This window comes from Callorhinus ursinus, unplaced genomic scaffold, assembly GCF_003265705.2.
Source record: "Callorhinus ursinus isolate GAN/ISIS: 27379988/994484 unplaced genomic scaffold, GSC_fseal_2.0 scaffold7, whole genome shotgun sequence".
NCBI classification, from domain to species: domain Eukaryota; kingdom Metazoa; phylum Chordata; class Mammalia; order Carnivora; family Otariidae; genus Callorhinus; species Callorhinus ursinus.
In genome coordinates this window covers 32,638,753-32,654,466 of record NW_027397069.1, presented here as the reverse complement: position 1 = coordinate 32,654,466, position 15,714 = coordinate 32,638,753, and the positions used below count along the sequence as shown (strand labels likewise).

General features: G+C 36.4%; 1 pseudogene; it reads right to left on the bottom strand.

Annotated features, from left to right (window-relative positions):
* Nucleotides 1–637: 637 nt before the first annotated feature.
* LOC112826345 (zinc finger and BTB domain-containing protein 39-like) lies at nt 638–2,693 on the bottom strand (annotated as a pseudogene).
* Nucleotides 2,694–15,714: the final 13,021 nt, after the last annotated feature.

Sequence of the window (15,714 nt, the reverse complement as noted above, 5' to 3'; positions counted from 1 at the left end):
CCCAAAGTTTGTTGACCCCAGTTTGGATCTAGCTGCCAAAAGATTTTCCTGTCCAATCAGCAGATTAGAGTCTTGGAACAAACAGGCCCCTCCAGCCCATCTGCCTATTCCCAGCTACGGGCTGGGCCTGGAACCCGAGGTGAGCTGTCCTGCTGACTCGTCTTTTCTGAGTGACCACATTCCCAAAATCTCCCTCATAGCTGCTGTCCCAGGTGGAAATCTGGCAATAATACCCACAGTGAAAACCTCTCACCACCTCCTCTATTCAGTGAGGCTGTTGGTTGGGTTCTTAGCAGCCTAAAACCTATCAGTAACCTAAAACTGGAGAGGTTGGGGAAGGCGATCTAGTTGACACCAATTGCCTGACAAGATCCCCAAACCAGCCTCAAAAGAATAAAAGACACAGCCCTTGGTGGGCGAAAACAGGTAAGGAGGTAAACATGATAGGACTGCGGCTTCTCAAGAACAGTAACAGCTCATGTGCTCTTTCTTCTTTTTTCTCCCCTAAACACAAGACAGAACGGGATTCCTAGCAAGGCAAAATTTGAAACTTCGGCTAAAGAGAGAACGGACAGCCGTCAGAAAATCAACATCCTGGCTGCCACCTGGGAGCTCCCCTGGCTCTGCTGGGATCCAGTCAGCAGTCCAGGCTCTTTGCTGCCTCTTTGCAATGGACACAGTACAAAAAAGTCTGCTTAACGGTGAAGTCAAGCAGGTCCGTGCATGCGCACGTGCTTGCTCGTGGAGCTGTGGGGGCCGCAGACTGTGCAGCGGTACCTCACTGCCCCCAAGTGTGTCTCCAGGCAGCACTGGATGGCTGCATGGCCTTGGAAGTACTTATGGCACCCCTTACACCTACAGCTTCTCACCTGGGGATCCACCAGAGGTAGTTGAACTCGCCTGCATGGCCAAACCTTTTGCCACAGACCTTACAGCTGTACTTGCTGTTCCCGGGCTGGCCCTGCAGAGCCAGGTCCTCACTCAGGGACTCCTTCGCTGGAAGCTTCCATTTCTGGACTGCTCGGTGCGATAGTCCCAAACCGGGCCTTTCCTCAAGGCCACCGTTGTATTCGTGCTGCTGACATGGTAGCGATAGGCAGCCTCTGACTTGAAGCTCCGGCCGCATAGGTGGCATGGGACTTCCGTTCTTCCAGGCTGTGGTGCACGGCCATTTGCTTCTCTAGGGGGTGCCAGGCCACAAAGCCGTTCACACAGATGGGGCAAGAGAGGACTGAAGTGCCAAGGTGAAGACCATGTGCCATCTGGGGCTGCAGAGGTGAAGTGGTGCTGGTCACAGATACCACAGGCTTGGCACCTCCCAAGTTTAGATGGTCAAGGACGTGGCTCTGGACCATGTGGAGATCTTTGGTCTGTGCCTTCCCACAGACAGTGCATTTCAACTCTGTGGAGGCTGCACCTGAAAACAAACCCAGATTCCCAGTCACGGGATCATTGGGGTGGACAGTGGTGTTGTTCTCAAATGTTCCATCCCGTGGGTGGAGGGTTAGCTGCCACTTCATAATGAACTTAGTTTCACATGTGTCGCAAAAGAAGAGGAAAATACCAATGTGGAATAGAGCATGGGTCATCTGGGAGTTTCGCTGCTAGCAGTGGGTCTCAAAGAACTTGTGGTTGTCTGTCAGCGGGTCCATGGGGTCCTGAGCATGCTGTCAGATCCAGTGAATGCTGTGTTCTAGAACTTACTTGAACACCTGGCAGGGCATGGCCTTTTGGCGCAATTATCATTCTCTCCAAAAGTCAGCTCGTTTTCACTGGTATCTCTCAACTCATTCACCTCCTCAGCTATGCCTGTCTCCTGAGTGGGGTCTTCTAACTGCAAGTCATCATCCGCCGGGTTGATGATGAGCTGGAGCTCATCCATCTTCTCAAAGCCAGGATCTTTGGAGTGGTTTCTATTGCTCCCACGGGAATTGGTTCCCCTGGTGATGTTTATTTGCACTGTCAGGAGGAAAGAAACTATTTTTACTGAAGTCTCCACTGCTCTAAACTTTGTATGGAGGGCAGGAGCTAGGTCATCATCCTAGTAAAAGGCATGGAAGGAGCAGGGGCATCATGGTCTTCTGTCTTCGGTGGCAGTGGCTGTTGCAGCAGACACAAGCTATGGTTGGTGTCATTGGTAACATTTCTCTCTTCCTCTTTATAGCTTCCTCTAGCATCACTAGGTAACACATAGTTCCTATCAGGACCAATGGGCTCCCCACCATCCCATTGTTCTTCAAGGGGATGAGTGGATTCTGCTGAGTTACAACTCTGGGTACCACTGGTGCTGCTCCAGAGCATGGCCACAGCAGTGCTCTCCAGGCCAGGGAAGGTGGAGGGACAGACCTGGAAGAGATCCTCCACACCCAGACACTCAGTTACCTCTTAGATGACCCCAACATTGATTGGGTCTGTCAAGGGCTCTGATGTGTAGACAAAGCTCAGAATCTTCTCAGTGTTGGCAGGGGTAATAAAGTCCACCACAGAGGTCCTGGTAGCATCAAGGCCAATATTCAGGAAAAGTTTCTGAAAGTATCTAGCCATACAAGCCCTCACAGCTTTGTGGGCCAGGAAGGAGACGCTCCCCACCACAATGGAGACATCACACATGGTTTCCCAGAGCTGGCACTTACTGAGTTCCTTCAGCAGGTTGTTGGGTGGTTGTTGCTTTGCAGTTTGATCCTCATGCCCATTTTAGCAGCTCCTGTGAAGTGGCCCCCCTAATCAGCACAGTTCATCTGCTCCTTGGGTGTGAGCACCATCGCTGCCGCCTCACATAAAAGCCCATCCCGACCAGGAGGGGGCGCCCCATATTGATTGTTTCTTAAGTGGTAACTATTTGTAACCAAAAGGTGCACTGCAAACATGATCTCCTTTCTTTTCTCCCCAGCACATTCATCTCTGGCCTGGACACTTGCAGGAACTTCCTAACACATCTTCCAGCTTTCTCTCTTACTCTATTTCAAACATCTCTGTGGCTGCCTAAGTGATCTTTTTTAAAATTAAAATAAAATAATATGACTTGTCTCCTTAAACATATTATCTTCTCTCAGCCCTTAGAATCAAAATTATTTCTACATATTCTATAGGATCTTATATGGCCTGAGCCCTATTTATCTTCACAGTGGCCTTTTCAACCATCCTTTCCTTTTGTTCAATATACACTCATCACACGAGTCATTTTCAATTCTTTCTCAACTTAGAGAATTCCACCATGGAGGTTCTAAGGCTTTGAGTTGTTCTCCCCTCAGCCTTTTACATAGCATTAAAAAATTAAAAAAAATAAAATTAAAAATATACTTCATCTTTTTCTATAAATGTCATCTCTACAGAGATTATTTCTGTGACCATTCCATATGATACACAGCTCTTCCCATAACATCATGTTACTCTCTATTATAAAGACATTCCTTATTGCTTAAAGTATTATTAAATATTAACTACATATTAAGCTATTATTAATATTTGGTAACTATGTTATGTTAGATATTAACTATTTTGTTTCTATGATTTTTTTCTCTATTTTGAAGCAGACTAGCCAGATGTTTCTGCCCCTCTCTCACTCAGATGTGCTTCTTCTTGTGAATGATGTTAAAGTGTGAATTGTAGAGAAGAAAACAAAAAGACCCTTACAGAAAACAGGATCTCTCATTTGTTCTCTGGAAACCTGTTCCTTAAGAATTTTGTGAATAGAGAACAGAGACAGATGAGTGCCTCTGAGGAGAGAAAAGATTGAATAGGAGAATCGGTGGTGATTTATTCTAGATCTGATAGAGAATGGTGTTCCCATGAGAGTAATACCCATACACTACTACCCTGCAGAGACCTGGGGCAGTGGTTTCAACTCCAGACAGATGATCTCATGGTGTGGTTTGAAATGTTCTAGAAAAGATTGGTGCATGTGAGGTTGCACATTAGCAGCACCATATCACAATCTCAAGGTATTACTGAGCATTGATAGTGAGCACATCAAAGATATCCAAGATGGAATAAAGATATGGCAATTAACCTCCCTTTCTATCACCACAGTTGAATTGTGTTGTTGTGAAGCCCTAGAGAAAGGAGCACGGTCCAAGTTCTACATTAGTTTCAACTTCCTGCCCTCATTATAAGATAGGACTTCAAAGTCAGTTTTAATATGATTTCAGGTCAATAAAGAAACGTGGCTTTTTGTTCTCACATCTGAACTTTTTGTGTAGGATTCACACGGAAAACTCTCATGTTCTTCTCAGTGTTGTTTACCACCCATGTGGTCAAGGTTTACATCTGCTTGAATGAATATTACGTACCTAACATCTAATAGACTTAGTGGTAAAGAATAGGAACACAATACATATTTCTGTTAATCAATTAATAAAATGTGATCTGATTTTTGCAGGAGGGGAAAGGAAAATATAACTTGGCCAAAATGAAACAACTCTTTAATACCTGAGTCTGGCCTTTGCTTATGAACCTTGAGCTCTTAGCCACTGTGCTGAAGCTTCCTCTGTGTCAGGAAGGAAACAACTCCAAACTGGTAGGTCTGGCATTTACAGCATTCATAAAAACAACACATCATGAGAATAGAGATGACGAGTTAAGACGAGTGTCCTGAGAGGACTGGGGGACTTAGAATATTATAAAACACATTTGGGAAGGTTAATTAGAGGTCAATTTTTTTTCTGAACAATTAAACTCTTAAGAAAATACTGGGGAATTTAACTAACATAAATCATGCAGCAAGTTGCAGAGGCAGCAAATTGGGATTGTGGTTTAGCTACTAGTGTTTAGGCAGTTTGAGTTCAGCAGGATAGCTGAGGAGGAATATTTGGGGCTCTAATCACTTAAGGAGTCACAGTGGAAATTATTTAGTCTTTCAGGTTCTCTATACCATCATTCTCTGTTTATTCTATACCTTATATATTTATGTTTCTTTTATAATTTATATCAAGATGTATTTTATTTTTCAGTCAATAATTTGCAGAATTATACTGCAAATGCACCTTTCAGTTGATGCCTATAAAATAAATGTTGCCATTTATATTATAAAACCTTCCAGAAATTTCTGTTAGATTATTTCCTGATATACATTTTAGTAGGTATTAATTTTATTATTGACAAATATAAACTAACATTTTTTCACACCTGTAAACAAAAGTTCCTATAAGGATAAGCTTCTTCAGAGATCTCTTTATCATGTATTTGAATATAGATTATATTAGAGTAAAAATAGCTTTCCCAAGAAAAAAGGAATTTTTCTTTCCTATGTTGAATAAGTCAATAATGACTCATTAAAATAGGAGTAAGAAAGTTCCCCAGCTATTATAAAGCAACATAGTAATGACTGATAGTCTCAATAGGCAATTAAGTGATCAAAAAGATTTAAAAATGATGAACATATAGTATATGAGAGAATGGAAAATGCAATCTTTGCCAGAGAACAGGATAATTTACGTTGTTTCTGGAGGCAGAAACTAGCTCCCACATCACTAGTCTATGTCACACAGGTGGGAGAGCTCTTGAAGTGATAAATGGGAAGGAAGACAGAAGTGGCACTTTCTTACAGATCCTAACAGGTGTAACCAAAAATTCTGAAATAAGTTCTGTTAAAGAAGTAGTTTTAAAAGTCTCCTACAGAGTGATGAAACTTCTGCGGTGAGTAGATAATTGGTGACAGAAGTCCTGGAAGTAAAAAAAGAAAAAAAGAATCCACAACCTTTGAGCTTCTTGTGTACCCTTAAGTCCCATTGGAGCCTCACCTCATTATCAGCAAGTGTCCCTATTAAGGGGAATTACCACTTTAGTGAAGTGGGAGACCGTGTCATCAGATTTAATTTAGTTCCATGGAAAAGGTGCCAAGTAAGTGCATGTCCTCCTAAAAAACACATTTCAATTAATGCAGGTCACTGTATTTAGTGAGAACATATAAAAGTAGGAAAAAGTAATCAAAGTTATGGCAATTTGGTGGTAATAGAAACTAAATGGACAAACTCATTCTGTGAAATAAACTTTAATTTTTTTAAGAAAAACATCTAATTTATAGAAAATCAATGCTATGCTCAGTTAACCTTATCTGTTCAGCTTATATATGTAAAATGTAACATGTTAAATAATGAACCCAAATTCTAAATAATCTAGTAGGATATTAATTTGGCATCTAACAAGAAAAACACAATATGTCATATGTAGTCTTCCCATTGCATTATTTTCTTCATACACACACAAAATTAAAAGTGTTGTTTATAATATAATTTTTCAACACTGAATTTTTATTCACATACCATCACTTTCCAATATATTTTTCCAGTTTAAGTAAAAAGGAACAAGTCACAAATATGCTTTTGTAACCTAGAGATTTCATTTAGGAAATCTAAATGTTCCTCACAATCCAAAATGCAATGCTGCCATTCTCATATAAAATGGAAGTATTTACCTAAATTTACTAAAAGAAAAAGCTCTTTTAATGGCTTAAGTTAAATGCTTATTTCATTGTGAATTATTTCATTTTTAGCCAATTTCCCAAATTCAAAGTTTAAATGAACACGAAGGAACAATTAAGATTGTGGTTTCCTAATCAACATGCCATCAGCTCACCAGATATCAATACTAATCAGATTAGTCTATTTTTTTAAATTATTTTTTAACTATTTCATTAAATAAAATACTAATTAATGTTAAATAACAAGTGGAACAGATATTCACAGCATGTTAACCAATGAAGGGCTGACATCACAATGTATAAAGATCTTTAGTGAATCAAAACACATAATTAGGCATTTCCAAACAGAGAATATTCAAATGGTTAATAAACACCTTAAAATGTAGTGCCTAAATAGTAACCAGATAAATGCAAAATTAAACCACCATGAAATATTAATGACTACACACAGATACTATGTATCTAAAATCTGAAGATAGTTATAATTAAGTGTTATAAGTGTGATGAAGATGTGGTTCAATAAGAAACTCTATATATCTCCAGTAGAAGTCTAAAATGTTACAATGAATTTGAAAAACATTGTGTCATTATCTAACAAAAAATGAAATTTGTGTATATGATACAGCAATTCCAAACTCAGATGTGTGTGTACATATATATATATATATATATATATATATATATCTAATTATGCATTTCTGCAGATACCATAATTTCTTTAGTTGCCAAGACTTGAGAAAATCCAAATGACCATCAACAATATGATAGATAATTTTTTGTATACTCTTTTAAAGAAATACAAAAAATAAACATACTTTAACTTCATGCAACAAAATGGTTGAAAAACATAGTGCAGTCACATGCAAAATTCAAACGTTAGGATTCAATTTAGGCAAATTTAAAATGACCCATAATGCCAGTAGTCAAAAAGTTGGAAGAAAGAGAAGAAGGAATCAGTGAATAAGGAAAATATCATTAAAAGGTAGGGCAGTGGTCCTAGGATGCTGGCAAGGTTCTCTTTCTTGATTGTGTGGTGATTATATAAAAAATATTTTGGTAGATCACTGACCTTACATTACAATTTTGTGCATTTTTAAGAATGGTGTGTAATTCAATCATTTAAATGGGGACAAGAGAGGAGAGAAGAAATAACTTGGTATTTGGGAGGAATGTATTTAAATTAATCCTGGATTGGGCAGGCTGCTGTGAGTCTAAAGAAGCATGTGGGCTGTATCATGGTGAGTTTTGCATTATGTTAAGATAATTGGATTTTATCTGGGAAAAAAGAATCAGAAAAGCATTGAAGAGGAGCAGGATCTATTTTAGATACTTATTTAGTCATCATGGGGTAGAAATTGTTTTGGGTGCAAGACTGAAGTTGGGTAGACTAATTGGAAGACTGAGTGTAAGCTGATAAAATTTATATTAAAGGGAACTTAAGCATGCTGAATTATGAACTATTTTCTGAAAAGAGAAAAAAAGAAACAGAGAAAGGGGAGATGACAGAATTATGTTCCTGAAAAACAGAGAGGTAAATGTCTAGAAATCTGGTGGGAAAAAAAAAAAAAAAAACAGAATCATCTTAGGAGAAGTACCTAAGCAAAACCACAGAACTATAGAAGATTTTACTTACAAAGTGGCAAGTTTGCAAAATCTGAGAGAGCAAAATTCCAGGTGATGTCAAAATTGAAGGTATAAATGAAACCTCTGTTGTTGGATCAGAGTAGAAGATAATGGTATGAACGTGCATGTGTGTGTGTGAGAGAGAGAGAGATAGACAGGTATAGAAGTAATTATAAATATGTGTACATACAGAGATAGGAAAATATACATATATTTTCTAGTTCTGTCTGCTGAGACAGCCTATCAGCAATGACACCACAAGAGAAATGAGCGATCTTTGCACCCAGTTCTTTGTTTCTAAGTAAAAGGATCAATGGCTATTTGAATTAATGCTTGATTATAGGAGGAAGGGCACATACATCATGAGCCATAAAATAAGGAAGATTAAAAAAAAAAAGACAAAGACACAAGCGCCAACCTGGAAGAACTTCCAGAAGCTAAAGCTAGAAAAATTAGAGTAAAAAAATTAAACAAGGACCGTATGAATTACGACAAAAAGAATAAAAGAAATATCTTATGTTCATCCTGACATAAATTATTAAATAAATGTTAGATAAGGGAAACATTTTCTTTCTGAAAAATTCCAAATAATAAATGTGTAAGCAATGAAAGAAAAACTCATCATCAGAACAGCACAATAACAGTTGCTATAGCCAAGATCCAGTGATTTAGTGAAATAGAAGGTAAAGATTTAAGAAACAGAAGGTAAAGATTTAAGAAACAGAATACATGCATAGCCTCAAAGTATCCCACCAAAAATAATTCTAATTACTGTGGTGGTTTTATCACAGGCCTACAAATTATAGGCTAACCCTCCCTTCAGGAGGTGGAGGTTAATTCCCTTCCCTTGAGTGTGAACTGGACCTAGTGACCTGCTTCCAACAAATTGAGTATGGCAATGGAAAAAAGTTAACTTTGTTATGGCAGACACTTAATCAAGTAATCAAGGTTAATGTCACCAAGGTTAAGATGTGGATAGCAGATACTCCCTGATATGATGCTATGAGGTCACCTGTGTTGTTCTTCCACAAACCCATAACACCAATCTACTCGTGATAAATTACCTAAACTGAAATTAAGAGGCAATCTACAAAATATTGAACACTAATTTTCAAAAATGTCAAGGGCACAAAAACAAGAAAAGAATGAAGAACTGTCACAGATTGAAGAAGACTATGGTGGCATGAGAAATAAATGCAGTGCAATGTCCTAGATTGATCTATAATGGAAAAAACAGTAGAAAATGGAAAATGTGGGTAAATCTCTATAATGTTTGTTTAATAAATGTACTTTAGTTATATAAGATGTTAACATCATAAGAAGCTGGGTAAAGAGTACAGAAAACTGTACTGTATTTCATCTTCTATAAGTCAGAAATTCTTTCAAAATAAATTTAAAAATCTATTTCAAAAAGTGGACTTTAAGAAAAATTACTTCCAAATAAAAAAATAAATAATTAAATATAGTTTAAAAATATGTATGTGCTTGTGCTTGTCTTTGAGGTGACCTACACCTAGTTTACACTTTCACATACTTAATAATCTAAGAATATTCATTGAAATTCACAAAAAATACTTTTCATAATAAAGTTTAATCATCTACTTTGATTTTCTTCAATGAAATAAATTCTATCCTCTATTTTTTTCCTTCAGTATAAATAGACAAGTGGTTTTTTAATTTCAGACTTATTCTTAGTGAAAATCTTCACTATTTATAATTAGAGGATGATTTCTAATATTAATGGGGATTTTATTTATTTATTTGAGAGACAGAGAATGAGAAATAGCACAAGGGGGAAGAGGGTCAGAGGGAAAAGCAGACTCCCCGCTGAGCAGGGAGCCCGATGCGGGACTCGATCATCAGAATTTCACCAAAGTCTCATTTTGTTTTAATTTTTATTTTTTAAGTAAACTCTACCCTCAATGTGGGGCTTGAACTCATGACCCTGGGATCAAGAGTTGCACGTTCCAACTATTGAGCCAGCCAGATACGCTTGCACCAAAGTTTTAGGTGTGAATAGTAATGTGTATTACTGTGGAGGGAAAACCCTATTTCTTATTTTTCATACACAGACTTATTAAAGGAGAGAGTCTTCACCTTCAAGAGGATAGAAAAAGAGATGGTACTGATGATGGATGAGATGCCTTCTGTTGTAATACCATATAATACACCTTCTAAAAGGAGACATTTCTGAGTGAAAGGGGTACTTTGTCAGAACATCAGGCATCAAACTAGAACTTTCTCAGACAGACAAAGAAGTTCATCCTGAAACAAACAAACAAAAACAAATAAATAAATGTGAAATAAAGGGAAAATTTCCCTTTGCACTTTGTGGGCCAGAACTTAATTTTAAATTGACTCGTTTCCTCTGACTTGAACCAGCAGATAGTGTAACTCAAGGTAACCTTCTGAGTTATTACATACATCCCATTTCATTCTTGCATAAGTGTAGTTTACAGAAACATTAACTCATCACATATAGCTATTTATGTGATATACTACATATTTCACATATAGATATATATATACATATTAAATTGTATTCAAATCTCATTGTCTCTTTTCTCATGTATCTTCAGAATTAGAAAATAATTTTTTGTCTTGATTTCTGGATTATTAACCTTTCTGTACCTCACAGAAGTGATTATGTAAGGAATATTATAAAATAAAGAAGATAAAATATTTGGTATAAATTCAAAAGAAAAGATTGAGTAAAATTTTGGATTATGGAATAAAGTTGAACTGGAAAGAGCAAATTCAATGTAAATACTTTAGAAGTAGACCAGAAAGTCAAGATATGCCAAAGCTACGCTTGCCATCTTTGTTACAACTGACATTCTCACTAGTTTGATACTTATAAGTACATAATAAAGATGTAAAATAAAATAAGTTTTATTAATTTTTTCTTTTTTTTTTAAAGATTTTATTTATTTATTTAATTGACAGAGAGAGAGAGAGACAGTGAGAGAGGGAACACAAGCAGGGGGAGGGTCAGAGGGAGAGGCAGGCTTCCCGCGGAGCAGGGAGCCCGATGCGGGGCTCGATGCGGGGCTCGATCCCAGGACCCTGAGATCATGACCTGAGCTGAAGGCAGTCGCTTAACCAACTGAGCCACCCAGGCGCCCCAGTTTTATTAAATTTTTCTTGAAAGAAGACTGATACACTGTTGTTATTGTTGCTATTTTCCCTGTAATAATAACCAAAATCTTTCACTGTTACAGCTAGCTCTAATAGGGACACTAATCAGCTTGGGTTTTATCAAAGAGCTAGTGGAAATCAGAACACTGGGGGGGGGGCATTGGAATTTATCCACAAAGATTTATGGGTTGCTTCATTTTTAAGAATAAATATTGCATAGTGTAAATTTTAAGAAAAAAATCACTTTCATCGTTCAATCCCAGCAATAAATTTATATCCATCACTCTGATAACAAAAGCTACAGTAGTATTGGTTACTCTCAGAATGAAAAAGTACTGTCAATTTCTAAATAGTAACAAGATTGGACATAGTGTTTCCTTTCCATTTTCAACCCCATCCTCTGACAATGAGTGAAGAGGAATAAGACAGCTTTAGAATTATCAGAAGGGGATTTTCTATTGAAGAAAGAACAGCAAGTTTCTACAAAAGGACTGTCATTTTTTGCTTTGGGGCTGAAAATGTGTAAGCAAAGAAAACAACCCAATACATAATCACACAAACTTCAACCCAAAGGCAACTCTTTGCCTAGTCCTTATTGAAGTTTATTCATTTATATATCGTGGCAAAAGAATTTCAACAGCATCTGACATTTACTAACATAGAGTATGAGGTTTCTGCTGACATCTCCAAGTGCCATGTACATGTCTTTTTATTTCAGACCTTTATAAGTTTAGAAATGTCTTTGTGATCCCAAATAGAAGAATGTATATGAGCACACATATACCAGAGGGTGAGGACAATAAAAAAATGAGCCAACATTTTGTTATAGAAACAGTGTTGAAAACTAAAAAATTGCTGCATCCCTTTCAATAAATATTTGGATTTAACTATAATTTATTCACATCTTTATAAACCTACATATATTTATTAGATATGTGGACTTGATCAAGTCTCTGAAAAGCATTTCATGAAGATATTTTTTTTGGTTTGTTTATGTGTGTATGTATGTATGTATATATGTATGTATTTAAGAGAGAGAGAGAGAACATGAGTGGGGGAGAGGGGCAAAGGGAGAGGGAGAAGCAGACTCCCTGCTGTCTCTGCTTAGTAGGGAGCCTGACCCAGGGCTCAATCCCAGGACCTTGGGATCATGACCTGAGCTGAAGGCAGATGCTTCACCAACTAATTCACCCAGGCGCTCTTGGATTTGTTTTTTAATAAAATTTTCTTTTTAATTTTTTGAAGTTTTATATTTATTAAAAATAAAAAAAAACACTAAAAGCATAGTAGAGAGTTCTTATATATCTTGTCCCTAGTTTTTTCTGTTATTAGGATCATTTGTTAGAATAGTGCATATTGTCACAAAAGCTGAACCAATATCGATACCTTATTAAAGTCCAAAGTTTATTTCAATTGTCTTAATTTGTAACTAATGTCCCTTTTCTCTTACAAGATCATATTTAGGATAAAATATTACATTTAGTTATCATGTTTCTTTAGGCTCTTCTTGGTTGTAATGTTTTTTTGACTGTCTGCATTTTTAATGACCTTGAGAGTTATGAGGAGTGGTATTTTTTAAGTACACCCTTCTATGGGAATTTATCTATTGTTTTTCTCAGATTAGAGTGGGGTTATAGGGTTTGGGGGTGAAAGACCACAGAGGTAAAGTGCCATTTTCATCCATCCTATTGATGTTGACCTTGATTGCAAGGCTGAGTTAGTGTTTGTCATTTTTCTCCCCTCTAAAGTTAGTTTTTCCTCTTTCTATACTATACTCTTTGGAATCACAATGCACTGCATACACTGAAGGGCTGCAAATTTATTCACCCCTTCAATCAGGGCAAGAGTATCTACATTATTAGGAATTATTCTACACAAGAAATATCTGTCTTCTCCTCCATTAACTGTTTTTATTTGGTCATTTCTTTATAACAGCATGGTCTCCTATTTATTTTATATCACTGACATTTTTACTGTCTTTAAAATGTACCTTTTTTGCGGAATGCCATATAATTGCAATCATAGGTTGTCTTTTCTTAGATTGACTCATGTTTTAATACTCCCGTTAGGCCCATCCATGTCTTTTTGTTATTTGATTGTCCTTTTTTATTGCTGAATAATGTTATTTTATATAGATGTAATACCGTTTGTTTATCCATTCACTTACTGAAACACAGTTTGGATGCTTCTAGTTTGGGATGATTACAAATGAATTAAAAACAATTAAGATAAAGAGATAACATATTGTCTTGCACCTTAGTCTATGCTAAGTTTTCTAGAGGTACATAAATGATCTATTTACAAATTCATATTAATATTTTAAAAAATCTGCTATGCTGATTAATGCACTGATAAAAACGAAATATTGCTTAATATTAAATATATTAAAAAGGAGAGGTAAGGTTAACAAATACCTCCCATTTTAAGTCAGGAGTTTTGAAAACAAGACCATCTTTGATTTGTGTCTTATTTAGTTTCTCCATTATAGAATTAATTTCAAGGGAGTCAACTAGGTAAGCTGATCTTACATTATGTTCTTCATACAAAAATATATTTTCAGAGTGGTTTTATTAATGTATTAGACATTATTTTAAGATTTTATTTATTTATTTGACAGATAGAGAAAGCACAAGCAGGCAGAGCAGCAGGCAGAGGGAGAGGGAGAAGCAGGCTTCCCACTGAACAGGGAGCCCAATGAAGGGCTTGATCCCAGAACCCTGGGATCATGACTTGAGCTGAAGGCAGCTGCTTAATGACTGAGCCACCCAGGTGCCCCTAGACATTGTTTTGATTAATTTATTAATCACAGTACCAATTGGCATATCATGCTTATCATATGAAGATTGCACCCTTTAGTGAATAGATTTCACACAAAATAGATTTATAAAAACTATCACAGATAAAAAAAATGTTTTTGAGTTTAGTTCATTTTTAACTGAAATTTCTTATTTTTTTCCCCAGCAGCAGCATAAACAGCAGAATATTTGCTTTTTATTTTTCTCTAAGACATTGGCTTCTAGGATTTTAATTTAGTTTAACTTCTTGGTATCTTCTCATCAAACTTCGTTTGGTCTTTAAAATATCACTGAACCTCCTAAAAAGAATTTTACCCTCTGTATTGAATGTCTTCACTCTATTTATTCTGACTGCTCTGGAAGTCTATTTACAAGCTATTTTAAAAATTACAAAACTTTCTTCTTCCTTTCTATATTAAAGATGTGAAGTTTTAGTTCAATAAATGTACTTTTGCTGTTAATTGTTCAGGCCATAAACATATCAAATATAAGGCTGTCTCCTTCAATAGACATCTAATATTAAGATTTTCAATATATTTATGAGTAATAAAAAGACGGTATAGAACAAGTGGCTAACTATTCTCTTTTTGTCTTTGCTCTCAAATGCATCTTTTTGTTGTTGTTGAAGTAACTTCACCTTCATATGCTTATGCATTTTTAAACCACAATGACCTAATTTTATACATTTAATGGAAACTTTTGATTAAAATTAATACCCAAATGAAATTAAAATATATAGAAACATAAGAGTCCTTTTTACAACTGAATTTTGAAAGTTTCCAGTTGATTCTTCAGCTTCTATTCATAGATAATTGTCAGTAGTGCCTTCCACAGGCCACCTGCAAGCCTCTCTCAAACCACAGGAATTCTCACTGTTCCATGATTTATTCCCTGTGAGTTCACTTTGCCTTTGGATCACCATGGGGGTGAGAGGTCTTGAAACAGAATGAAAGAATGAACAAACACACTCTAAGAAACCTAGGCCTTCGTGTCTTGGCATGGCAAAAGCAACTTTCTTTTAAATTTATCTCTCTACGTGAATACTCTGATTGGTTTTGTATGTGCATGTTTGCAATTTTCTTATGCAGCTTTGAGGCTTCATGCTGATAAATTACAGAATGCTGATAAATTACAGAATTACAACAAAACATGTCTGTCTTTAGAACATCATAATAGCTTCTGATACAGGTAGTGAATTAACATTCTTATTTTGTAGAGTCAAAGTGAGTGTTACCAATAGATATTTTTCCCTTTTTAATATTTCTTTGTTAATAGTACAGGCTGCAAAGACACTTGAACCACGAAGTCTGTATTTGGCCTGTGAATGTGCCATTTATTCTTGCTCTGAAGCCAATGACAATGAAGTGTCCAATATGCATGAAACTACAATTCTCATAAAATGACTTGAAAATAGATGACTGAGAATTTATAGCTCTCCTATGACTCTCTTTGAGGACCTATTCTAATAACCACTTATATGTAATCAGATGGACTTTATGCAACCTCATCTTGTAAATGGACCATGTGAATGTTTCCCTATTATTGCTGCCATAGCTCACAGGCTGCATGAGAGTTGCTAGTCATTCTGCACCGAAACAAATTCTGCTCTAACAAGAGAAATTACAATGGTCTTCACATAAGTCATGCCTCTATAATGTGGAGAATAAAACAAAACAAAACAAAACAAAACAAAACAAAAACACTGTTTAGGAGTTGTAGAATTCACCCATTAAACTGTCT